General features: G+C 37.3%; 1 long non-coding RNA gene across 1 annotated transcript; it reads right to left on the bottom strand.

Moving 5' to 3' along the window:
- Positions 1-7,959: 7,959 nt before the first annotated feature.
- Positions 7,960-22,400, bottom strand: LOC148054225 (uncharacterized). The gene is made up of 3 exons (XR_015707476.1): positions 22,273-22,400; positions 9,813-9,898; positions 7,960-8,363 (listed from the first exon to the last, which is right to left on the bottom strand). It is a non-coding gene; the product is annotated as an uncharacterized LOC148054225 (long non-coding RNA).
- Between the last annotated feature and the right edge of the window lie 4,816 nt (positions 22,401-27,216).

Here is a 27,216-nt window from a genome sequence, read left to right as displayed (position 1 = left end):
GATTAGCATCGGTAAGTCCAAGGGATCACAGTAATGCAAAAGTGATGCAGAGCTCCCTATATTATCTTTCTGTTATCCACTCTATATTTGTTCACCATCGTGTGAACCAGAACTGCAGTTCATAGTATCTGCGTTATAGGATGAGGTCTCACTGATCATCAAAAGAAGCTTGGTTATGTTTTTGCTTGAACTTGTCTTAGCGTAAGACATTGGAAACTCAAATATTCTACTATTTGTGAGGTATTAATAAAGTTTCAGTCATGCACAGCCACCAGCTGTCACAATAGTAACAGAAACTTAATTATTTTGAGTGTTCTATCCTATATAGCTGTTCATTCAAAATACAAAAGCTGGGGCACTTGACATAAAACACACTTGCTATGACCACATAAGGATTGATTCCTTTATAAAACTAGATTACAAAAAAACATTCCCAAAGTTTTTTTCACAGAACAGTGCACACCAGAAACTTTTCTTGAGTTTTACAGCTGGCAAAGACAAATGATTATAGCATATTGAGCTATGTTAATGTTTGCCTTCCTTTAAGGGAAAAGCAAGCTTTTTGTTTGGTCTTGAGTTTCACTGAAAACAACTCAGGATGGAGGGGTCTACCACAACTCATAAGTTTTTTCTTGATACAGGTTTTGTGCAAGCCTTCCCAGCCACCAGTTTGCTATGTTTCGCAGGCTAGAAATTACAGGAAAAAACAGATCTCTGAGAGATTCAAAATAAACCAGGGAAATCCTCTGGTCTTCTTTTATAGAAAAATCTAGGGAAATCTTCTATCAGTGCTAGAAATTACATGTATGAGCCCAATGAGTAGAAGTTAACTCTATCTCATAAATAGCTGTAAACAAGATTAGTTGCAAGTAAGTTGCGTTCCCCTCAGCCAGAACTTCCACTTGTTTCATCCACCTGTAGGATGATCAGCTACAGTACACCGTGTCTGATCATCATCTCTCACCAGATACCCGCTTTCCTAAAAACATCGTAAGAATGCAGAGTCTGCTGCTGCAATCATTATGCTATTTCCCAAATATCTTTTAATCTGCTGAGATCAGGATATCTGTGCTTGTTGCTGTTCATAGTCTGTTTTCCATTTGCTGTCATCGCCATAAGGAGATTCTCAGCATTAAAATGCATTAAACATGAAAACTTAGTGCTGCATCTCTCACCAGAGTATGATATTTCTCAAAACAGACATAGCTCATAGCAAAGGTTAATCTGTTTTCCAAAACATTTTTTGGTAGTTCCATTGAACGCTTGTCTTAATCCAAAGTACCCTTGAAAGTCATGTGATAGACTTTAGACATTAGAAAAACAGTCAACTTATACTAACACAAGGAGTTCTTCGGAAAATCACCGTTTTATTTATTGATTTACCAGCTAGCAATCCAGAGAATAAAAGCGAAGAAAGGCTAAACCTTCCGGTAAAGTTCCCAGGAGAGCTAAACAATACTGACTATGCCCAGGTCTATCTTGAGCATTCAGGACAGTTAAATTTCTCACTTGTGTCTAAACCCTCTCAAGAGCTACAAACATTACATATTCCCCTAGCCTACCTGTGCGGGTAATGGAGTTTCAGGGAGGAAATTTCACTGACACAGAAAAAGGGGGAGGAAACCTTGTTTCCAATCTGCTGAAACTTAAATTCCTGCACTACTTTGTCAGTCCCCAACAGCTAGATTACAACTGTATTAACTTCCTCCTTACCAGTATTTGTTTACACTCTATGCAAAGTGAACACTGTAGGTAGGAAAACTCAAGAACCCCCCCTCTAGAGACAACAGCTTAGCGGCTAGAGCGTTCATATGAAGGGGAAGCAAACCCATTTCTCCTACATCCTGAGTAAGCAGTCTACATACTAAACTATTCAGTAAGAAGATGGGATTGGGACGTTGTTTCCGTGCTTTCCTGTGTTATGGGAGAGATGCGTGGACATAGTTCCCAGAGAGGGCTAAAGGGTGTGAGTCGCAGTGTTTCAGATGTGGAAAAACTGTGTCTTGTACAGTGTGAAATTATGTCTACAGAGTAAACATTCTCTTATGTGGTTGAGTCTGTTCTCAAATCAGGTCATTACGTTTAGGTCAGAGTCATTCCCTAACGCGCATACTATTGGCAAATGCAGGTGATATTACTTTGACTTGGCTGGATTCAGGCTTTCCTATTCTACAAAGCAAAGCGATCTTACTTGAGCTTCGCAAATATTAAAACATACAATGGGTGAATGTTTTGACTGGGTGTGCGTGCCTCTCCCATATACTTTCTCTTCTAAGTGACATTGCTTTTCTAATAGTTGTATTCGGGTTTTGATGCATATTTCTGATAGTAATTTGAATACACTGCTCAATTACCAACCTCACTTCTATTTTGGTCGTTATACTGCCATCATCAGTGTATTAGGTGAACAAGATAATACGCAGTTATGACTTCTGACTCATGGGTTTTTTCCATCATATTTCCAGTGACAGAATTACATGCTACAGTGTTTTCGTCGTCGTCCCCCCCCCCCTTTTTTTTCCCCCTGCCCAAAACCCTATAGTGATATGGATGCATAGTAGAGAAGACCAAGTCAAAAACAAGCATCCAAGCATTGATAAGGAGGTCAGAAAAGGGTTTGTGACCGGCCCTACTTTCCTGAAAGTTCATTGTACCATTTTAGACTGGTCTTTGGGTAACTCTGGATTACATCTTCATCAGGCAGTAATGCAGCCTGATAGAGGTAGAGTTACAGAGTAAGAGTTGGAGTCAAGGACACGACATCCACATTATATGGATTTTAAGAGGTTTTACTCCTGCCTATTGCTCAGCTGGTCATGGGAATGAATGCTAATGACCAGCTGGAGCCTGGCTTCCAGTTAAGTTTCATCTGAAAAGAATTTTAGTATGTGCTCTCCCAGACTGCTCCACAGTAAGTGGAAACTATAGAGTTGTTTCAAAAGTACAAGGCCCAAATCTGAACAAAATGCTACTGCAGGTGCACCCTCTGTTCTCTAAATGACTCCTGTAAGTTGCACTTGAATAGGCTTGCTTTTTTAGGGTGGGTTTTGTTTTGGTTTGGTTTTGTCTTTGGGTGGCAATCAATCAATTAGAAAAGCGAACCTGAGACAACTATTTACCTAGAAGATTTTTCTTGCCACTGGTCAGTCCCTTAGTAGTGTTTAAAGTCATTTGGGTGGTTCCCAGGTAAAGTGCTGTTGCTGGTATTCATTCAGGTGCAGGACAAAGGCCATCTGGCTAACACAGAATAGCACATTGAGGAAAACTTCATTCACAATGCAAATTCTTTGCTAAATACCAATCATCTATTCAAATAGCTTGACGGAAAGTATTTTTTCAGCCCTGTGCACATTGCAGACAAGGAAGGGATACATAGCAATTTTGTTGTTGTGTGTACATACTGAAAATCAATAGATTCTTGATATTTAATGCATGAATAATCAAAGATTATAATTTTACAATTTTTAATAAAATAAACTCCATAATGAGACTACTAATTTCTATGAAGCCTATTTCGCATTCATGAAGATAGATTCTCAAATGAAAAGTAAAGAAATATTTGCATATGCTCTTTTTGGTGGAGTTACATGGAGTAAGAGCTTTGAGGAAGCATTCTAGTGTAACTGAACTTGGTTCTAGACAAACAAGCAAACAAACTCCCCTTGGCTGAGTATCTGCTAGTTCAAGCCTTTTTTTTTCCTGAAAGACTGTATCAACGCACAACATCATGTTTGCTCAGTATTTCACAGGAAAGGGTGGTGAAATGAGCAAATTCACAGTTGTTTTATGATTAGAACAGAATGAAAGACAGTGGTCCAGAGTGATCTGATGACTGGCGGGTTTCACAAGAGTCTTACCAGATAGCCCCTAAAATATGTGGATGTTTTACTTCAATATGCCAGAGGACTTTTATGCCAACAAATATATTTGGCTTGTACATATTTCATGTATTATACTACATGATAATTCTTTTACATCACACAGCTTTTCATGAAACAAAGTTTACCTTCCAGATATTTCTGTTTATCTGACTTCAAAACTATTTGGTGAGGATTCAGCTTGTTTGCATTGTTTAATACTTATTTCCAGAAGAAACCTTTCTGTTTATTAAATAAGATTTCTTCTAGTTATTGAGCTAATTCAGCAGCCTCACAATGAATGGAGCTATCTACAGGTTTATCATTCCTTTATCAAACAAAGCTTCAGTATTTTTAATTTCCAATCTATAGTATTTGTCTAAGCATTTGTTCTGCTGTTTCAAAAGTGAAATGAGAATGTTTTGTGCATTACTGACTGAAAATGTATCCATTTATACCTTTAAACCACAGGAGAGATGAATTCAGTCTTTCCCTCATCCTCACATTTGCTTTCCTCTCTTTCTCCCTGATATAGGTAATATATGTGCTTCCATTAGACCAGGTAGTCCATATTTCTGCCTTAATTATCTATTGTCCCCTCCATGTTATTGCTGCATGTTTTGGGCAGTACTTTTTTTTTTTTCCCCTCCTGTGAAAAGAATAGTTTTCTAATTTATTTCAGAATAAACGATAATGGAGATTATTTGTGAACAACAGCTCCCTCTAGTTTTTGTTCCGCTCTATTTGTTGCCAACAGGGAACTGAAACTAAAATAAATCTCCCCCTAACACAGAGATTGATCTTGATGTCTCACTTCTACATTCTGAAACACTATGTTTATAGTTTTTATCCCAAATTGAAAGCCAAATGGAATTAAAACAGTGGAACTAAGTATGTTAAAATGGACTGTGAGATTAGAAGATTATGCACACTTTATGGTCTCAGCTTAAACAAACATTAAAAGCATCTGGGTAAAAGAAAGGAAATTACAAGGTCCCTGAGAAAAGAATCTAAATCATTTTAAAATGGAATAATGTGATTCTTATTTTCTAATCTGAGGATGCAGAACACAATTATTTGTCTTTATTGACTAAAGCTTATACCCCAAGCTAGCAACTGAGCACATGTAGCTTTTCGGAATTTCTCATCCCTACTCTGCTCCTCATTTATACCATATGCTACAATAAACTACACTGCACTTCATTGACCATTCAAACTTACAGCTGTGTCGTCCAAAGCTTTGAAATAGCATCAAACACTTTGAAGGAGACCTCTAGCCCCGCAGTAGCAAGCAACAGTGAACACCCAGACTTTTGTAAGATGGTTAAATAGAAGAGCGAAGCTATAGTAGGGTGTACTAAAGACCTACTTTGGTACCAACACATTTAAAACCAGACTTAATCCTATGGTTAGCATTCCAGTTTGTGGAGAACCTACATAAAGAGAAGCTATCTGTTCTTAGCTATTTTATTTGCCAGAGAGCAAGATCTATCATCGAAAGCTTAAGTTACAAAAATAAAATGTGAAGAAAATGTGCAAAGTTTTTATGATAGGCAGTTAATCATTGAACAAGTTGTTAACATTGTGGTAAACACTCCATCCTTCAGAATATTTAAATAAGATATGACTACCTTTCTAAATTATAATATTTAGACCACAAAAACTGCACATAAAAACAAACAAAATACTCTCCAACCAAACCAACACCACACAGCACAAATAATCAAAAAGCAAAGTTAGAAAGCAATGACATTTTGAGCTCAATGGCATTTACTTCAGAACGGTTATTTTGTATTTAGGTTCTACTTCTGCTATGGAGCATTATCTTTCAACAAGTCCCTTCCACTTTCTGCCTCAGCGCTCTGAGCTCTGTAGGTGATCTGTGGGGTATAAGACTAGATGGTTATCTCCTCCACTGCTGTGCTACCTGCCAGCAAATAGTGACTGGTGAATAAAATAATATCCTTTCCTTCTTAGAAAAAAAATGAAATCATATTCCAAGAATGAAGTGAAAAATAGAAATTTATCTGAAGATTTTTAAGAAAACTGGCCTTTTCTACCAACTATCGATACAGTAAGATGGAAATTCTGTGAAATTAAAAAAAGCATGTAAAATTTATCTCCTAGGTTCTAATTCATAACAATACTGACATGCTAATCCTTTTCACTGCAGTATTTTTTACTTTAAACTTCTAATACAAGGTTTGCAAGATGTGTCGTATCAACACTTTTTTTTAAAACATAACAGGAACAGTTCACTAATCTGGATGACAAAATATTTTCTACTTCTGATTGAAACGTTGCTATGCTACTAATAAATAATGTAACATGTTGAATGTGCAATTGTGATACAGCTTAATGAAATAATCTTCATTAAAATATGCAAGTTACTACAGAAAACAATTATAATCAGGAAAGTACTTGGCAGAATCAGATCAGAGAGATGTTAGGAGACGGTACTTCAAGAAGAATTAACAATAATATTGATTATCGTTCTGAGATGCTTTCATATTTATCACCATTTTGACAGTTGCCCAACAGGAAGATGTTTCTCTCTAGTTATTAATCTCAGCTAATACACTGGCCTTTTAGCTAGATCATTAGGCATTTATCCTCTTCCACTGAAGTTTTCCTTCTTTCTTTCTAAAGAAGGTTCAGCAATCTTTTCTTCATACCGTGTAAAAGGAAGATTACATTTATACAGAATTTGCCAGATTGTGAGTAACGCATATGTTGGTACACGCTATGGCCCTTGGCTCGATCTTTCTATGTACGTATAAACAAAACCGCAATCCTCCTCTTGCACATTCTGTTCCAACTCACTGTACTAAAGATCTCTGAAAGAAGATGGGAAAGGAACCCTTTACTGCCATTAAAATTAAGATTATCAGCATAGTCTCAGTATTTGAGTTTTTACTTTCCTCTCCCTCTACATAGATATATGTAGTAGAAAATTTATTTTTTTTTCTTTAAACCCATGATCATTCAGGGAATGAATGTAGAGCTAAACTTTCACCACTGCCATACATGAACTTTCTGAATCTGCAAGAGAAAAAGGGCTTTAGGAGTTCCTTGTAGCATTTGATTAGTATAAGCAAGATGAATGTGCTTATATTGGAGAATGTTAGGTTACTACCCTTATACAAGCTTCTGAAAAAAGGATTTTACTTTCAATTACTGCTATTTAGAACAATCCAATTAAGTGCCATGATCACGAAGCAGGTAAATGTAATCAGACATAACCTGGTAAGTATTTACACAACTCCACCAATAAACCCTTGTCTCAACATGTGACATGCCTCCTTTCAGCTTCTTCTGTGTATCCAAAGACATTAAGCCAAATTATGTAAACATGTTTGTCCGTGACTGGTATAAGAAGCTGGATGTGCATGAAAGTTTGTTACATTCTTTTCAATTTTTTTTTCACTTTGGATTAACATAGCTTTTTAAATTCAAAAGTTGAAAGACTGGTACATTAGCTATTCTGCTTTTCTTTGCACATTAGTCTAGACTTAATGCTTCATGTGTAGCTGCTCCAAGAATGAAGCTGTATTACCTCCAAGAGCTTGTTATATTCTTACCCTAAACTGTGTAAGCATTGTTGAGATGTGGTAATTTGAAAATTATTTTCAGTCTTCAGCACTCAATATTTGTATTCTTATCTGAGCATCCAGTAACATAAAAAGTTACTATGTTTTATCTCTTTACATGGAATTTTTAAAGACCAGAATTAATTTGAGTGTTATTGATGAACAGATACATCTAAATGAAAAATGCTAACATCATAATGACAAAGGTCATGCCTGTCCTCTAGAATATAGAAGGCAGAATTGTTTTGTGGAACAGGAACATATGAAGTGTTTCACAATTGGACTGCCATGACTTGGTTTGAATGGCTCACATTGTAGTTCCCCTGATGATATTAACATGCAAAAGGTCACAAGTCCAGATTAGACTTGCAAGTTAACAGATCTAAAAAACTTAACAAGAAACATTCACTTGTATATCAATTTATGTCATGTTGGTACTTCCTTACATTACAAATCACAGCTTTCAGTTTTATTCCTGTAATAGTGATATCACTGGCAAGTCATCCGCAAAATAGAGTAAAGATTTTTAACAGAAGGCCTTGATTTGTATAGTTAAGAGCCCCATGCTCCAAAAAAAGAACATGAATAAAATGCAAACAAAAAATTGAAGAACAAAGTACATTATGCAGAATAAATCTGATTTCAGTACACGTTAAACAACTTGGGGGGGAGATCAGAGAAGAGAGAAGAGGAAGAGAAAGGGGTTTTCCATTTATGGACGGTGCATGTGTTTTCTTCCTGCTATTTAGAAGATTTGTTCTTATACTGCTTTATTTGTATTGCAATTTTTTTTCCTCAGAGTTGGTGATGTTCAGTCACCTCTTTTTCTTTTCTAGACCTTCAACAAATCAAAGTTTTGGAAGCGAGTGTGCATCTGTCATCAAATCTTCTGGGAACAGACCAGGCCTTAAATTTCCTGTTATAGACAATATCAGTCAAGCAGAAGTTAAAACACAACGTAAGTTTAAAAAAAGTCGAGAAAAGTATACTTGACCCAAATAAAGTCACCTCAGGTGCGTACTGGGTACAGGAAATGGAGTCATTTGTCCCATTATTAAAAGTAGCAAACTGGATGGATGCTTTGCAATTTATTTACCTTATATTACTTTGCTTTATTTATTTTCTTCATATAAACAAATTAGTTTAATAACAAAAAAGTTTCAAAATAGAGTTCACACTTGCATTTTTAGGTAATTAATTTTTAAACTGCCACACAATGGAAAATTACAAGGGCTTAGTGGTAGTATTCGGGACACACAAAACTACTTTTGGAATAAGGCATCACAGAATACACAGACATGCCTTTCAATTAATTGTAAAAAAATATGGGATCAAAGGCCAAAGAGAACACAGATCTTCCGGTCACCCTGTGTCTGCAGGGTGTAGGCAAAGTTTTGCAGTCATGTTCACTAGGCTTTTAATGAGAACAGGATCAAGTCCTTATTTCATGCAACTCTGCAGTTGGTTGAGATAAGAATGGTAATTTAAAATGGATTATTTGTGTTTAAAATTAAAAAAATAGGGAAGTTACTTATAATAGCTAATTTTATCAAACCAACAAATAAATCCTCCAGAATTTACATAGCAGCCGTTAAACAAGTTCCAATCTAACAATGTGTATGAGTAAATTCTCAGAAGACAATATGAAGTTTGCCAGGATTAGCTAATCAGTTTATTGTTTCAGTGAAGTCAGTCAGCATGTATGCCAGCAAGTTGCTTTTTAAAGTGATATTCCATTTTTAAGCACAAAGCTTAAAATATTTATAGAACAAAGATTATTCACTAAATATCATAGCAGATGGACGTTTTCTCTCTTCTTGAGGGAGACTGTGAGAACACAGCTACATCTCTGGAGACAAAAACCAGGCCCATACAGACAGAGAAAGTGTTTTGCAGGAATGACCATCTTTGCAGGTTTATATCATTGTAAAAATAGCTTGCATAAACACAAAACTATTTTGATGTTTTCTTGACATGTATAATTAAACTGGGGCTCTCCACACAATCAAAAATGCCATTGAATATTCAAGATACAGGTGTTGGGTTTTTTGCATTTTAGAGAGGAAATGGAATACATCCTCTCCTAATTCTGATTTACTGCATGTTTGCATTCCACTAACTCAAAACCAACACCATTCAGCAAAACCAAGCATTTTAAAATTAAGGTTAAGCCCATTTAAGTGCTCATTCGTGTATGTCTGAGGTAATCCCAGTTACATCAGCAGTATTTCATGTCTTTGACTTAATTTAGAACAGAAAATAGGCCTCAGGTATTTGAGGAAAAAGTATAGTCCAAATTAACTAGGGCCCTGATCTTATAACCGTGTAAGGACAAAATCTTATTTCCATACAAAGCTTCACTTACATCAACATGGAGTCTCCTGAGTAAAGGGCTGCCTTTACTTAGTCAGACGGTCATTTGCAGAGTAGGACCAGTTGTCTTTCCTTGTCCTTGCAGCCAGGGGAAAACAAGCAAACAAAAAAAGAGAGACCAGCATAGAAATAAAGCAAAATTAAATATTACTATGGACTCATATTCTTATGCATGTAACTTGCTGTTTGTCGGGGGGGGGGGGGGGGGGGCGCGGGAATCAAACTTTAATTTATCAGCAACAAGGAGTTCAAAGGAAAATTTATCTTAAAGGCCTATCCCTGTGGCCTTCCTGTCTGTTCTTTTCCTACTGCATTAGACTGAGGATATAATCTCCTACTTGCCCATCACATTCCTAATATCTTTTAGCTTCATCTTTTATTTCACATTTCAGGCATGCTTGCCTGATTATTTTACATACTTATCTGCCCCTCACAATTTGATTCTGACTATCCTCCACCATTTCAAAGACTTTATCTTTACAGCACCTGTGGGTTTGCTTGTATATCTTTTGCATTTGAGTGAGAAGCTAAGGCATAGTAAGTGATTTATATAGGTTAAGTTTTAGCAGAGCACAAAACTTAATCCAGCCATTTTATCTTCCATATGAGCATCCTGGGTATTGGTTATATTTTCCATTCAAAACTTGTTTGAGGCTAGGAGAGCTCTGTTTCTGCTGGGACCATGGGCAATGAGGCAACTGTGAGAAATAACACAGCCATTTTTCTTTCTTTGATGTCACCACCTTGGAATTACCACTTTCATCGACTTCCAGAACTCTTAAATTGCTACCTACAGAGTAAATATCTTGTTTTGAAGAAGAGAAAGAAATACTCAAACTTCTTAATACCAATGGGATTGCTATGGCCCCAGTTTACATTATCTGTTTGTTTTTTTTTTTTTTATGATGCCTTGGAGTTTAAGGTGAAATATTTATAGTTTAGACCATATTTTATTGTATAGTAGACCAAAAGAAGTACAAGAAAAACTAAATGTAACAGGAGGTGTTGCCTTCTGCACCATGTCTTAGTGAATTCTTACAAGTCGCTCCTAAGTTTCTGCATGGTTTCTCACAGTAAAAGCAGTTTACTTGACACAGCAGAGAGAAGGACACAGCCACAGTAAAATATGGGATGGCAATCACAGATAGAGCACACGTGTGTTTAAAACTGCATTACAATTGGAAATAAATACATTCAAGTGCACCCATGTAGCAAGAAGAAACATGATAAAGCAACTCCGAGCAATTTAAAAATATGCTGTATGAATGAGCAGACAGCCCAGGCAGAACAGTAGTCCAAATATCTCCTTGGGATAAAAGGCAAACACAGACTTAACAGCCAAGGGATAAAGCACCGCTGGGAGAATCCCATAGGCTGTAATTCCACACCAGCAAGTACAGTAGTATCGTCTACCGGGGTAGTAGTGTGGGTTTGATCTGAGTGATCTAACCCACAACTAAATCAGTCTGTCAGAGAGATTATTTTCTCTACCTGTAAATTATATTCTTTCCTGTGGTTTAAAGATTTTACTGCATGAGGCAATTCCACAAGAAGACACAAGAAGGTAGGCTGCCTCTCACTTCTTGGGAAGTCAGTAATCTATCATGAAGCATGAGCAGGCTGGTTTTACCCAGCCAACTTGTATTTTTGCACTAAACAAGAAGACAGGACTTGCAGTCATCTCATGAGATTTATCGCATTTCCTAATGTTTTATGTGATATTATTTGTAAGACAATAATTAAAATCTCTAAAACTTTTTTTTTTTGTTACCATAACATATGGGTTTGTGTATAAATGTTAACATACAGTGAGTTCTTTTGCAGGGTGCCCTTGAGGATTAGAACAAGCAGCAGACCTCCCCCAGAGCACATATTAAAAAATAAGCTCAGCTTCACATTCAAACTGGGGCAGATCAAAGCGCTCACTGAAAGTTTACATTACTGTGTAATAAGCGAGACAAAATTCTTAAAACTGAAAATCCCATCTCTTACATTACATAATAAAAACCCCTCAGACAAGTTGACAATGCAATTCCTGTTGCTTACATAGAGGTGGTTTCTTCTGAAACTACCTATTCAACAAAGCAAGGACCAGGTGGGTCAGAATGCATTCCAGGAAGGAGGTAAATATTAATTGGCCTTCTAGGTACCACTGCATCATTTAGTGGTATCTATTAGCGTTCTTCACATGTTCCTACACATGTCCTACCGGACAGGCAGTATTGATTTTCTGTCTGTGTTCTAGAGAAGCTCATGAATAAATTCATATTGTTAACAAGAAACGTACTAGAATTAGAATTACCAATAACTGACTGTGCTATAACATCAATACCAGGATAATATTCTTAAGCCACTCCAAACATATGTGAAACACTCAATAAAAGAGTAAAACAGTGTTTTGAGAGTTTGTTTGGTTGTTTGGTTTGGTTTTGGGGTTTTGTTTTTTTGTTTGGGTTTTTTTTGTGGTTTTTTTTTTTTAATTTTGAATGCAGATCTTGGAGTTCAACAAGATTGTGCAAGAAAATCAAGTGAAACTACATTTGAGAACAGGAAGCGATCTCAAAGGAGAAGGAGTACAACACAGTCCTCTAACCTCAGTCTAGATTGCAGAAGCCTTGAGACAAAAAACAAAATAGGAACCATTCCAGTACAAGCACCATCTCAGTCATCTCTAACTCAGTCATCCACACTGACCTCCCAGGGAACTATTGGTTCCTCCATAGCAAACAAATTGAGTGGTTCATCCTTTCTGCACCATAGAAGAGCCCCTTTTAGGTCCAGAAGGAAAAGCTTTTGTTCTATTCAGTATTTAACCATGGAAGATTCTTTTAAAGAAATGGAAGATACTGCCAATCAGTTAAAGAAAAGTCTTTCATTAGCCAATTTCCTAGTATTCTGGGACACAGGAACAAATTTAGCGAAATATATTTAGCACAAGTTGAGCAACATAGCTTGGAAGAGGGTGGAAATGACAAAAATGCATCATCAAGAGAGGGTAAATCTTCCCATTGGCCTTTAAGAGAGCACAGAGTGATGGTCACCTCTGTAGAACTACAGCAGAGGGAATCTAAGGACAGTAACAAATTATATCCTCCAGATGGAAATTGTCTAAAAGATGCAGATCATTCTGAATTTGAAGATAGGCCAAGTAATTAATCTATTAGAAAGATGCTTAATAATGTCAATTACAGAGATAGGGCTAGAGCCCATACTGATGGCAAAGAATGGCATTCTTATGAAAGCAATCAGAAATGTCAAGGTAGCTTTGTTATGACAGTTCTGTCAGCTGTTCCCAAACCACCACTGCACTCTGCACCTAACAGCCCAGGATCCTCAGCTCAGTCTGCACATAGACCCAAGTCCTCAGCAAACTGGAGCTCAGCAACATATTCTCCACAAACACTGGATTTGGATGATAGTTCAACTATACCATTGCCTATACCCTTGTCCTTTGTATGCTATAGGGACTCTTCTACTTCAGAAAGTTTTGGTTCTTCACTGCCAAGTCACAATACACCTGAAGACAGCACCTTACTGGAGAATAGCATCAATGACAGTTGGAACATTTCATCTGCCAGTGGTACCTCATACGTTGGGGAGAACTTACAAAGTTCACCTAGGTCTTCATCCCTAGATTCTTTCAGCTCAAAGTTGTTTCAGACAAGATTCACTCCTGATCTTCGTATTGCTTGCGTTTTGCACTATCAATCAGTTGCCATTCACTTTCCTAGCAGTACCTTATTTACAAAACCAAAGTAGTACAATAAGCAACACAACGCTCTCCCATTCAACAAGCACAGAGGAAGTGAAGATGCTGCAGGCAGAGCAAGAGAAACTTCAACACCATGAAAGGTGAGGAGTATATTTAATATATGTGCAAACTTTAGAATTATACATAAACACACAGTAGCTAGATCATGAATTGCAAGAAACTGCACTATAGCTAAGTGACAAACTGTGTAGATTTCAAAGTTCTATTTTTATCATAGGTTGTTTTGATACTTGACTTGTTTTAAAAAGAAAGGGCTACATTTCCCTCTTTGAAGTTTTCCATACACTTAGAAACATACAAAAATAAGTTAATAGTTCTTCCATCTGTATCTCCATCCTTATAATTCACAGCAGCTGCAACTTTCAGATGGTTCTACTAGAGACACTGAAAACCACTCAGAAAGGAGATGGTGTTTGCATCATGATGCTTCTACAAGTCACACACTCACTTGCTTTATTCCTGAACATCAGTAAACACCACTGAAGCTTTAATCAAGCTTTCTTGGGCAGAGACGTGAGGGAGATTTGTGGGTTTTGTTGTCACAGAGTTGGAGGCAAAAAATAGATTCCTCAATGTGACAGAGTCCACCACAACCCGCAAGCGTGCTCTTTGGGCTCTGGTATACATGGCTAATAGCACAGTCATAGAACTTGCCCTTTCATTCCTTTCTAAGGCTTCCCTTTGGGATAGATCCCATTTAACCAGCACTGAGTCCTTTAAGCTCAGCTTCTCTATGTATTCCAGCCATAATCAGAAGTTCAAGTTGAGACACAGCTTTGTTTGTCAAAGTTGTTTTTAATTGTTTGCTTGTCCTTTTTTCTATCTGTGGTCTAAATACAGTAATTTCTTTGACTGCAGAGACTTTCAAATAAAGGCAGAATGAAGGAGCAATAGGTTTCCCTGCTGCTTATTGTAATCAACGAGCTGCTCGCTCTGTCTCAAGAAACTGCTAAAGCAATTAGATTCAGAGATGCTATCAGGAAAAACATTTCTGTTCCCAGCTTCACTGCAAATAAACCAACTGTCTGTATTTCAAAGTTTGTCACCTATCCCGGGGACATAGCAGACAGCTAGACAGAAGTTTCAGAATGAAACTTTTCTCTTCAAAAGTTAAGGAAATTCAGAACTAGGGGTGCCACACTGTGTGGAGGTAACAATTTAGATGGAAGGAACATCTAGAGGTTTTTCCGATTTTGCACCAAAAGGTTGTAAATATTAATCTTTCCTGCTATGCCAACAGGAAGCCTCCCTTCTCTTCGGTTTCCTCAGTCTCCTGATGACATTAGTTGGAGTTAGTAAATGGTACTTGTTCTGGCCAAGAAATTTAGGAGGACATATGCCAGAAAATGGGACTAAAAATAACCAAAGGGCAGACTAGAAAGAAACTGAAAGGTAAACAGCTCTCCTGCTATTCCAGCTTTCAGACAAAAGCCTTTTCCTTCTTTCTCAGCACAGAGCATTTCTTAGCACAAACCAAACCATGGCTAGAAGGGGATGGAAAAAGAGACAAAAAAAAAAAAACAAAAAACACCCCAAAACAACATTCTGCTGGTGACATTGACTTGAAGAGTCAGGTTTTCTGAGGTGTTACATATGTAGCACCTAGGGGTATTAGTAAGCAAAGTTAAGGATGAAGATGTAACTCCATGTGGTTAAGGTTTGAATATGTGAAGTGATAAAGTCACAAATTGCTTTTTTATATTTTTACTTTTGCAGTATTAGTTAATCTAGAGTCCAATCCAAGGCTCAACATTTTTGTTGTTTAGCATTCTATTTATTAAACAGGAACCCAATCTGCTCATCAGATTTCATGCAAAAAGCACTAGGTCATAATCAGTAAATATTTTGCATGTTTTCATCCATCAGTCATAAATACAAGGCCATTAAAATGTTCTGTAGCATAACTTTTTCCCCCCCGTTTGGTTAAAATATCACTCTTTACCAAGAAATTAAATTCCCCTGCACCACCACAAATCTAGAAAGGTTTCTAGAAAGAAAGCCACTCAGGACAAATATTCAAAACTCATGCAATGCCAACACAGCTGAGAGGGGAGAGTGTTCAGCAGATACCTCCTCTCATGTTTAATAGGCAGTATTCAAACACACTCATTTTTCTCAAAGAACAGTGGCTGTATAATTCTCAATAACACATCATCAAATTTGGATTTAGAGACTATAAGGTTTTCCCTTTGAACATTTATCAGCTTTAAGGCACATATTAAGTCTAAACTGTTGGATATTATACTTCCAGGTCAACATCATGTGATAAAGGTCCTTAGTAAAATCTCTCCAAATCATAGAACCTTAGTGCAAATGTACTGCCCATTATTGAACTGTAGAGTTTGCCAAGAGCAGTGTTTGATTTCTTCCATTATGTCATAATAGTCTCCTGGCAGAAGACTCAGAAGAGGAAGATGAGTGTCGTATCTATCGGATTGCTGGAGGTTCTCCTGCAAATCCACTGCTAGAGCCACGTGGCTGTGTGGGAAGCTTGCAGTTTGTTTATCAGGAACGTCTAAAAAAATGGCTCAAAGCTAAAATAAAGTCAGGTGAGAGAGAGACACCCACAAGATATAAAACATTCTGTTGAGATGCTTCTGCTGGATTTACCTCTCAACTAGTTCTGCTGTACTAATGGAGTTGAACAAGATGAAGCCTTTAAATTTACTCAAAGGACACATTTAACTCTTAGCTTGATCACCATGGTAGCATTTTTCTGTAGCACAAGCATTCTCAGTGAAATGAGAGTAGATATTAATGTCTTTGATGAGGCTACTGGTACATAGTGAGCGGATCACCAAAACCAAAACCATAATTTTCTAGTGCTTGGTTTAGATTAAAACAAGATCTTTGATATTAAGTGCTGAAAGATTTAATGAGCCAATCTACAGCAATTAGTAGTATCAGGCAAACATCAAATTTTGCAGGGATCATAAACTGCACATGTAAGACTTAAGAGGTAAAAGAAATGTTTGAATGACAAAAACCATAAAATGAGATTAAATGTGCAAAGCGTTGGCAGAATTCAAATGCGGAGGGGAGAAGGAATATGAACAGGATGAATTTTCGCATTCAGGAAGGTGACTCCCAGCCAGAGAACAGTCCTGTTGATTATTCTTTGATTTCACCCTCACTTATGTCAGCATGCCTTTTTTTTTTTTTCTTTTTTTCTCTAAGCACTATTCTTGCTGTGCCATTTCTAGTTCCATTCTGAATGAAGATTATCATCAGTGATGTTATATCGCTGTAAGTTTAGATTATAACTGCATTTTCACAATATAGACCCTATCTTTATCAAGAAATTGAAGGTAGTTACAACACAAGTTGGTTTGGGTTTTTTTTTTTTTTTAAAAGATGCATTTTACAGTTTTTGTTAAGCACTTAGGTATACTATGGCTTCTGAAATTCCTAAGCAAGTTGTATAATTTTCAACTTACTCCTTTTAAGTAAGCACTTCAAAATACACATTTAAAAAGCCACCATCAGATAATAACCAGAGAATTAACCTCCAGAAAGGATATAAATAGGTATATGATATAGACACACACCCTAACCTAGTGTAGATTGTGTAAAATGCCAATCCTGTACACGAGAAGATAATAGCTTATGCCAGCTTTGTTTCTTCAGTCTTAAAAGGCAGATGATATCGGTGAAATCCTGTGTACTTGGTTCCCTGCCAGGTCTTGTTCATTTAAATTCCTGGCTTGCCCCCAGCTTAGGGAAGTGAGTCACATTTCCCAAACCTTCCCCAAATTCTATCCTCGTAGAATAATTTAAGTTTCCCCTCAGTGCTAGTTGGCAGAATATGGGGATGTGATCCTGTTCAGAGAGAGTTCCTTGGATAGTTTGGGCACCGGAACAAGAAAAGAGATGGTGGTATGCCAAGCAATGAAAGAACTAAGCAGAACCATGTCCTAAGGAGCATGTTTGAGGAGATATCAATCTTAACAAGCAGAAGTTTTGCTTCTGGTTAGTGAAGTGTGTGGGGAGGGTTTCTTTGTTTGGTTTTTTTTGTTGTTGTTGTTGTTTCTGTTATTTTTTTGTTTCTGTTTTTTTTTTTTTTTAAGCAGGCCATCTGTGCACATGGAAAGCGGGGCTTTTTCCTCTTTAGAGGTTTTTGTTACGCATCTTCCTTTAGAAGAAAAGGGGAAAAGAGAATTGGTTTATAGCATGGGGGTGTATCCATTTATTTTGTGGCACTCAAATGAAATTCATTGTTGTCTTAAAAACAACAAGGGGAAGGTGCAAGTATACAATTCCAGGCACTTCCTTGGCTTTGCTGTTACTGACAAGGCCTTAGATGGAGGTTTATGCATGTAGTCCATTATTGCATTTTACATCAGTGTGGCTCATGATCCCTGCCGTTTTATTCCATAAAAACTACAGATTTTGCCATTTAAAAGCAAACAAAAAAAAATCCAGCACAGCCATATACCACACAGAACTTAGCAGAAGACTATTCCAATTATCCCTACTATTACATGTGTTTAGTATAAAAAATGCTGTGGCTTCAGATGATTCAGAAGAATTGCAATAAAAAGATAGCAATCTGTAGAAAACAGTTTTAAAATTAAAAAAATTCCTCGTTCCAATTTTATAACGGGCACGATGTAGTTTAAGGTTAAAGACTTAATTTTTTGCCTTATTGCAGGGGCTGATCTGGAGACTGTGAAGACCTGTGAGCTGTGCAAGCAGAACCTGATAATTGATGTGGACAACTTAAACATGAATGCATATTACAGAAATCACGAACAGCCATGGGTAAAAAACTGCCTCTCTTCAGATAAGAGTCCATAATCCTATTTTGATACTGCTGCCTTGCAATATTTCAGTGTGTAGTGAATATCCGAAGGCTTTGCATAGAGAAAACCTGTAATTAAGTGTGACAATGGAAAAAAATCTTGTTTGTTCTGTAGATACAACATTGCAGGACAGAAGCAGATTAAAGGAAAGCATCCAAGGATTTCATTGTTTGTCCTTCACAACATTACGTAAGATGCGGAATTTAACAAACTAAGCAACTGAAGAATATAAACATCTTTCCATTAGGGTGTTGTTTTTTTGTTTGTTTTGTTTTTTCTTTTTTTAAATAAAACACAGAATTTTAAAGAAAGAAATACAGAAATAAGGGACAGAAATATTGAAACTAAGAGCCTCCTTTTTTTAATGATAGCCAAGGATACTCTGTTTTCTGAGAAATTAATCTTACCAAAGCCAGATGTATTGATTTCATTATAAGGTGATGCTAGTATTGAGGAAAGAGATCAACATGCTCAGCAACCAAAGAAAATCTTCTTGGTAAGATGTCAAAACACTATTATTGAATTTTAATGCGCAAATTCTATTACTTCATTGTTACTGACAAGTTTCCATGACCCTAGGGAGTTCAAGTCATGGACAGGACCCCACTACGTAAGCTGTAAGTAAATAACACATTAGAACAAGGCCTTTTAGCAAATTGCAATAGAAGTTGCCTTCTCCAGAAGTCTTGCAAATGTCTTGGCTTTCCTCAGAGTGCCTGGAAGGAGTTTCAGTCCCCACTTCTACACAGCCTTTCTAGTACTAGCTGTCAAGTAACAAGGCTTGCACATGAACCATGTGGACACAGTTCAGTTTTGAAGCTTTTAAGTACTTCACAGAATTTGAACTGATGCCTGTATCAGAGTCTAGTTTGATAATTCAGCATATCATGCTTACACGTTCCACACAAGGAGAAACTGCAAGGCTCATTTTCCCCCCGAGGCATTTTAAAAATGGGATGAATTGCAAGGGTGAGTAATTGCTAGAGTATTTAGAGTAATTAAGATTATACATGGTGTTGCTTTCTTGAGGTGGTTTATATCATGTTATACTGCTGTACTTTTAGGGTATTATTTATGATGCATTCCTAGTGATGCCAGAAGCTTCTAAAACATATGGTTTGGTGCCCTTTTCAGCATTTCTACTCATCTAAATAAATAATTCAATGTGCCATAGTCTTTCCTATCAGCTAGGAGAAGATGCATAATCTGGTAGAAATGTCTTTCTCAAATTATTTGCAGTAAACAGTGTATATTTCCCCATCTGCATGCCTTCAGGCCTTACTCACTCATAAAAAAAAGTAAATGATTTCCCAGAATGCTTTGACAGAAGCATTCACCAGCAAACTATTTTCTAGATGAATGATTTGCCACTATGCTGTAAGATACATATGAACAGAAAGCCTTTTACTTAGGCTTACTTAGACACTCATTGAAAGCCTAAAAGAGAACAACATGGCTTGAGATGTCCAAAAGAAATACAGAAATTTAAGGGAAAAAGGTGGAGAAAGATGCAACAGTTGAAAGAACAATTTGAGGAGAATTTAGAAACATGCTAGAGCATAGAATACTATAGCACAAAGAAGATGCCACCCCAGTTACAGCCTTTCCCAGGTGTACCAGAATACCTAACCCATGAGAGGGACACACCACCACCTCCAAGCCACCTAAACAAAAAAACAAACCAAACAAAAAAAACCCTGTTTTGATCAAAGTCCCGAAGAGCATGAAGAATTCAAGGTTAAGGGTGATGCTGCTTCCTGCATCCCATGCTGGCTGGTCCTGCCTCTTCCTACTCAGTGTTTTTAAAAAGATGATGGTACTTCTTGGGAACACTATTAGTAGCCTTAAGGTAGCTTTCAGCGAGCTTGGATTTACATTCAGCATTCAACGTGTTCCTTCTGGAAGTGCACACATACAAAAATCCCTTCTCCTCCTCTCTGCCATTCTCCCTCTCCCCTCTCTCATGTAAGTGCAGATGCGCTTACATGTTCACATCATTTTTTGTCTCTAATCAGTGGAATACAGCCATCCCTGACTTGCAACGAGGGCTACTATTCCATGCCAGCAATACAGTGTATTTACAGGGGAAATAATGACTAATTTCTATAGTTTGTTTCACTATTGGCAGCTAGCACTTTAATTACAGCAGCAAAATGCAAACAAAACACTTGTTTGTCGAGATCAAGACAAAATAAATGTTTTGTCCTGAGGGTTGATTGGATTCACTATTTAAAAAAAAATGTATTCAATTAGAACCATAGTGTGGAAATTTGGGGAGGCAAAAATCAACTGCCCCCAGTGGAATGCAGCATTTTATTTTGTGACAGTTACAAGTGCCATGAAGTCTTCAGTACCTACAGGCAGTCAAGATTTCTTGCTGTATCTCACTGAGAACTGACACTTTTAGAAGTAGTTCATCCCTGTTTTATGATCTGTTTAAGGAAAGCGTAACGCTATCTAGATCTGCACCTGGTTTCCTGAAGTGCCAGGATTTTCCTTAGAGACTTTCTATCTAGGAATGCAGAAAATTCACTCCTTGTTTTTCATATTAGTGATTATTATCTACATTGTAGTTGATCTAAATTAAAAAAGAAGGCAGCCACCTTCTCCCCAAAACCACACACGCACCACAGTTCTGGATAGCACATCTGTAGTTTTAATTGCACCATCTTGTTTTCCTTTTAATTGCTGCTTGGTATTTGCCATTGCTCGTGTCAAATCAGTACTTCACATTTGTTTTCTTCCTGGTGAGCTATACCAATCTTTACTAATATGTGCTAGAATAGACCCATTTCTCTTGCCAAGTTCCATTCTGGACAAGTATTGTACTTGCACAGTATTACATCCTATGCTCCATTTTATACCTGAGGCCAGACTAAATGTCAATGTTTTAGTTACTTATGTTCAAACCCATCATTCTTTCCTTTTTAACAGGATATTGTCTCAGTAAAACTAGCAACCGTGCATTTTTGCAGGGTTTTGCAGGACTCAAAGTCTAAGAGAACTCCCTCAGCATCATCCCTCCCTTGGGAAGATGCTGAATCCCCACAATAGGCCAACAGCTGTGAGCATTACTAGTAAGAAAGATTATCACATACAACATTAATTGTGAAAATAATCCAGAGTTAATAAGTTAATTGCATTCAGTAAATCAGAGATACTCAGCCCACAGCCTTTTTAACTGAATATGGCTCATATACAACTCCCTTCCTTCTGAAGGCCTCTCAGATGCGGACAGGAACAGCAACATGTTAAGTAAATTGTTTTGGTCACCCCCCTCCATCCTAGGCTCTTTCTTGAGGCTCCAATCCTATTACAGTACTAGAAATAAAATGCAAAATCATGTGCTACATGCTGAGTTGTGACAGGCACATACATATGCATCCATAACTAACTGTCACTCATATGCCTCGCAATAGCAGAGCCTTCATTTTGGTTATGCCTTTCCAACCACGTGCTGGAGCATGCCAGCTGCCACTCAGGCCAGCCAGGCTGCACTGGACTCCTCTCACTCGGATGCTTAGCATGTAACTGCAGGGCACCTGCTTTTTAGTCATGTTATATAAGAAATGTCAATTAAACACAGGAACTATACAGCCTATCCCAGCCACTAGACAGGTTATCGCTACTACAACATCGCCTAAGACCATAGTCAGTTCTAGCATCTTTGTGTAGTTCAGCAGAAGGTAGTCACCAAGAGTGAAAACTACAGAGTTGTTTTTTACATACAGGCACAGCATGAACTAACAGATTCAGGTCTCTATCTTGGACTACGTCACCTTTACAAACAGATTTGCAAAACTCATGAGACTAAGCTACATCCTGATCACCAGAAAAACAGTAAGAAAAGTAGTGAAAATAACAGTGCTTCCAGTTACCTTGTAGTTATGGCCCATCCTCACTACTTTTTTCTGAGAGTTACAGCAGTTTACTCTTCCTCTTTTGCTGTCAAGCTCTTTAATCGACACAGAACCAGCAAAGTATTTCCAAGCAGACCTTCCTTTTCAAAAACCAGCCAGTAAACTTCTGTTGTGCAGTTTCATTACAGGTGTAGACTGTAATCACACCTGATCCTTATATCCTTCTTGACATCCTAATACAAGGTAGTTAATTTCCTTGTTGTCTTCCAATTATTTAAATGACCTTTACAGTGGTTTTAGCAGCTTAACAAAAGTCACCCGTGCTCACCAGTCATAACATTAAAATTTTTTTTAGAAGAGATTCTGAGTAACTTTTGGGATTGTATAGTATATACCTGGAAAAGGCACCTGGAACGACTGAGGAATAACTGTAATGACTTTTTTGACAGTGCTAATTTAAATGAGTACAGACATATCCCCACCAGCTTTTCTGGTTGATGTTAACTAGTTACCAACTCCTTTCAATAGTTTTGGCAGCGATGCATTAGGGAAGCTTCATTAAACTAAGGGTGAAAATGAGGGGTTTGATGAGGCCTTTTTGCCAGCACTCCTCCTGATGGTAAGCATCTCAACCCATGTGAAAGGTTTTCTTGGCTGTAGGCAAATACTGTTTCCATCGTCTTGAGAGATACTTCATTATTCCACTTATTTCAGGCATGCAGACAGGAAGAGTTAGAATAATATTTGTGGTGCTGTCATTTGTGACCAAGTCAGTGGGTCAGCACTATGGACATGTCAAATTAAAAGATATATCCCTTGTCTTAACTTGTTATGAATTGCAAAGCTGCAGATGGAACTTTCCAGTTAATTGTCAGGCAAACTCTACGTGAAACTAGGATTGTGTTCTGTACCTTGCAAAGCTCTCTGGAATGACATTTTTTATGTTTTTAAATTCATATAACATCTTTTCACTGGAGCATTATGATTGTAGTTGAGCTGATCTAAAAAAAGGTCACATCAGCTGATCCAGTGGCTGCTTGTGGCTTGTCTGAAGTCTTTCATCAGTCATCTTGAAACTGCAGGACTGTCTGGAGGTTGGGAGGGATTTTAATTAGAACCCAGGCTATGATATGCTGGATTCTTGTGATTCCTTTCTAGTCTTGCCATTTTGAAATATCCAGTCTAAAATAATACTGACATAGTGATAAGAATAATTATTTTCCTTCTATTGTTGTTATGATATGTTTACCCTTACAATTAGTGGGTATTTCTGGCTTAGTTATGGCTGAACATCATTAAAACCAAGACAAGACAAAACAACTAAAAAAAAAAACCAAAGAACTAAGCAACAGTTTTCTCCTGACAAATCATCAGTCCAGATGAGAAAACAAAAAGTAAAATAATACTTTTGGATGTAGCACATAAACCACCTGTCTGTGGTGCATCAGGACCTGGCATTTCCACAAGCTACCTCTCATTTTGACTATCTGTTATAATAAATAATTTTAAAAACTTTCCGTTTGCCATTCAGAAAGCTTAATGCAGCCACAGTACCAGCTGAAGTCAGCGAAGAATTCAGCACTTCCAAAAACTGGGCAAAAGAAGGGGGATTAATCTCTGCTCATTTTAGACAGTACAAAGTCAACATCAGTTGGCCACAATTTTGTTATCATCTGTGCAGAGAAAAAGGCAAGTCTGAGATACAGAAATATTCTATTCTATTCTAGATATGGTTCATCTTACCTTGGGAAAAGTGACTTAAACTGGGCACGTGAGCCTTGCTGTAGAGACCCTTGTCTTTTTAAAGGCATGACTAGGCTATATATAAATACCTATGTTGCAGACATGAAGTGGAGCAGACAGATCACAGTCATAGCGGGTCATGCTAGTTAGTGTAAAAATGAATCAAAGAAAGACAGTCACCTAAAATCACTGGCAAACCCATAGGCAAAATTTTCAACTTCTTAAAATTTGAGTTCAGGTGCGAGATACCAAATCATGTAACCAGTGAGAGAATTAGGCATGGAATCTGCTCTTGTGGGTAGGTCTCTGGCATGGTGCAGTAGCTGGACAGAATTACAGCTAGAATGAGTCTGGTTTCTGAGCAACCTCAATTATCTGTTAATGGCCTAGCATTACATGGTCAAATGTGCTCTAAATTAGTCTAACTCCCTCTCCTGTAATATAAGCCAAGCTCATCTGATGTGAGACATTTACTGCAAGCGGGATAAATAGTACAAAATGCTGAAAATTTTTATTTGCCATGATTTTCCTAAAACCTTCAGGAATTGAAGTGTCAAATGATACAATACTGCAGCAGTCAGAGGTTACAGATGGCCTTGTTAAAAACTCTCCTAAAGAAGTCTGTCAGCAAGAGGCAAACATGAAAGAGAAACTACTTTCAAACACTTCAGAGAGAATACTGAATTAAAACAGAGACCCACGGGAGTAGTTCAATGAAGCTTTTCACAATCATTCGTTAGTTAGTCATTCAAATATTTTAATACAGAATCACATACATTCATTTTTTAAGTATGTGTGTGTTTTGATAGCTGCGTCAGCCCACTTGATGTAAATAGATCATAGGAGGAAAAATAAATGAGCAGTCCCCCAAAGGTGGCACAGAGGTAGAACATGCCATGCCACTTGATGGACAATTAATGAGGGTTTGATCCTATTTTTTCAAACATTTACCATCAGTGCTCTTCTGCTGTTGGGCTGCTTGCATTGTTTAACCTTCCCTCCTGTGCAGGTCCGCGTTAATATGGTTTGGATGGGGAACGGCAAGTGAAACGCATGAGCCTCCAGCTGTACGAGACCTTTGGGCTTTGAAAAAAAAAATCCTGTCCACCCCCCCCAGTGTCACTCTTAAGTTCAAAGGAACAACAGAGGCTTTCCCATACTCTAGGTGCCATCCTGTGATGAAGAGGCAGAAGACCTTTAGCTGAAACAACCACACAGGTTGCATCAGCAAGATGCCATGTTCTTGCATCTCTCCTCTTTCAAAGTCTTCTTTCGGATTGAAGTTGGAAATGAAAAATACCAAGTCCAGATGCCAAGCGCTCTCCCACATGTATCTCAGAAGAACACATTACTCCTAGGTTTGAGTTCAATCGTACTTCTGAAAGTTTGAGTGTTATAAGCACAAAACCATTATTAAATCCATATAAATCTGAGGGTCTTGTAGTTTTTCCCCATGTATAAATTTTATTTTAGAAGCCAACAATTTAAAACAAGATCAGAAATCATGAAAACTAATCTACAACCTTAGACTTTCTTGTCTTAGGACTAGCTACTTAAATGAAGCAAGTCTTTTAAAAATACAGTAAAATATAGATTAATTGAGTAAAATTTAATGGCAAATGAGACAGTGGTATCTGTTTACAAGTCATTTTGATATTGAGAGTAATCTAAAGCTTTACTGTATCTTAAGTAGTAATTTCCTCATTTCTCCTGTTTTTAAGCATTTCCATGCTTTAATTTTATTTTTTTAAAAATATTCTCTTTGCTTTTTCTAGCTATATGAGCTTGTATGTCTAATCAGTGTTAAAATGGGAAAGCTTTATTAATCTTGGTTGCCTTTCTCCTAGTTGCTCAAGACAGCCTAAAGCAGAGGAAAATGAAAGTAAGCTTTGGAGCTTAAAACTCACTTTTACAAAATTCTTGTTTAATTGTTCTCATTAAATATGCAAGATCTCATGAATTGGCAAGAGGGACTTAGATATAAAAGAGACACATTAAACATCAACATGTGGGAGGAAAAAATTCAGGAAATGCAAGTTTCAGAAATTAGGAAAATTTACATGATATCAAATGTACAGTAAAGATATTTAATTGAAGTTCCTCACAAAAATAATGAGCAATGAAAAAAAGAAAAAACCCACAGTGTACAAGTCCTAGCTGTTGGGCTTTAGTCCTTTAATTCTTTAAAAGTCTATTGCAGTAAAACTTGATTTGTTACGCACTTGGTGTGCTAGCACTCCCCCTGATTATTTGATTCAGTAAGATGTTAAATTGCCTTTACCAGCATTTATAAGCTTTTTCTGGAACATCTAAAAAGAAGGCTGGCATCCTGTTAAAGACTTTATTCATTTAATAAGGCTTTTCTTTTCAACTAGTTTTGTTTTAACAAAGTCACTGTGTTTTCTTTCCTTTGAGCTGATCAGGAAATTCTACATACCCATCCAGTTTTAAAGAGAAATGCTAACAGCAAGACTTTGACATATGTAAAACAGGGCAATGAACTGGATTATTTTTTTAAGATGTAATCACAAACTCTAAGAAAATGCTTTGCTTTTACTTGCAAAATAATCTTGGATTCTGTGGGTTAGAAAATTGAGTGCTTACTCACGCAGCTGGTCCCTATGATGTCAAAGAGCATGTCTACATCAAATATCGAGGAGGAGCCCGAAGCTATTTTCCACACTAGGTTCCGTGTCTGAACAAACAGCAAGTGAAGCCTCGTCCTGAGAAAGCTTCCGGCATTTGTTTCTGCTGTTTCAGGGTTCAAGATCTAGAACCATATTAAGCCCTGGGATATTTAGGTGGCCACCCCTGCTGAGCTCAGAAGGATATCAAAAGGAAGCTGGGACTCCTAACCCAGTGAAAAAAAAAAAAAAAATCCCAATTTTAATTTTTCTTACCTTCATGAAACATTCCAGACAGGAATTTTAAAGAGGTGCTAGTACTACTGACTAAAAAAATATGTCTTCAGCAGTCTGAAACAGTCTTTGTTCTTCAACAAAAAGTTTCAGTCTGTGCCCCCTTTTCCCACCCTTTCAAACTCCATATCGCCTTGCAGCTTTTTCCTAAGCATGACCATTAGTCATGATAGTCTTCTTCAATCCTACAGTGCTTCTAAGTTTATAGCAATATCCCTGGAATATCTTCTGTGAACAATGGGGTTTTTAAATGAATTAATGAGAAGAAAAGCACAATTCAAAAAGGTAGTTAAGATACTTA

The sequence above is a fragment of the Nipponia nippon genome, unplaced genomic scaffold, assembly GCF_047370975.1.
Source record: "Nipponia nippon isolate SJK-2023a ecotype South Korea unplaced genomic scaffold, ASM4737097v1 scaffold_32, whole genome shotgun sequence".
Lineage (NCBI taxonomy): Eukaryota > Metazoa > Chordata > Aves > Pelecaniformes > Threskiornithidae > Nipponia > Nipponia nippon.
Note: the sequence above shows the minus strand (reverse complement) of the source record. Positions and strands in the feature narration are given on the sequence as shown.